The sequence below is a fragment of the Mya arenaria genome, chromosome 17 (assembly GCF_026914265.1).
Source record: "Mya arenaria isolate MELC-2E11 chromosome 17, ASM2691426v1".
Classification (NCBI taxonomy): domain Eukaryota; kingdom Metazoa; phylum Mollusca; class Bivalvia; order Myida; family Myidae; genus Mya; species Mya arenaria.
The window spans coordinates 1,104,364-1,105,170 of NC_069138.1; the positions used below are offsets into that span (position 1 = coordinate 1,104,364).

An 807-nucleotide genomic window follows, 5' to 3' on the forward strand; every position below is an offset into this window, starting at 1 on the left:
TTGGACATATCTAAGGTAAGAAAGTCAATGCATACAAGTTCGAGAGGGTACGTGGTTTCGATGGAAACCAATTCTGCAGATACCTTTTCTCTTGTCTTACGACAAATGCACCTCTTACAAAGCCTGATACGTGTTTCAACAAACGAGTCGAGACCTGGCCAAAAGAATCGAGATTTTATCAAAGAAAGTGTACGTTCTCTGCCCTGGTGACCTGCCTCATCATGTAGACCCGCAAATATAATATCGTAAAATACGTCTGGAACAACCAACTGGTCTACAGGATGATCATTTGACATATCATGACGGTACAACAAACCATCCCGAAAGAATAACATGTTCCGCTCCCTCAGCAACTTCCTGACTGACTCAATTTCTAAGCACATCTGGCGAGTCAGTCTAGAACTTGACTTCAAAATCTCTGCCACCCTACTGATAGCTCTATCCCGAGCCTGTTCAACCTTCCAATCAATATCAGCTAATGGAGTGTCAAGATCAACCTCGTCCCTTGGTGTCTGAGCTGCCGTTTGTGAGAAGGACAAACACTCAATAATAGGACAAACTCTCACTAGATGGTAATCAAATACTTCCATGCAAACTGGAAATCCGTCCTCGAATTTGAGGAACACCAGTGCTAAGGAATGCACATAATTAACACTGAGAGCGCATTATGCTGCCAAACAGTGCTGCCACGGTCCCTCGTTGGGCGCCAAATGTCACAGGGTGAGAAAAGTGTGCAGCCAGACCGGGGCTCGAACCCGGGACCCCTCGCTATCAGGGCGAGTGCTCTACCGACTGAGCTACCGGACC

At 46.5% G+C, this 807-nt stretch overlaps 1 non-coding gene across 1 annotated transcript; it reads right to left on the reverse strand.

Annotated features, from left to right (window-relative positions):
* Window positions 1-734: 734 nt before the first annotated feature.
* On the reverse strand, window positions 735-807 carry Trnas-uga (transfer RNA serine (anticodon UGA)). Its single transcript has one exon. It is a non-coding gene; the product is annotated as a tRNA-Ser (tRNA).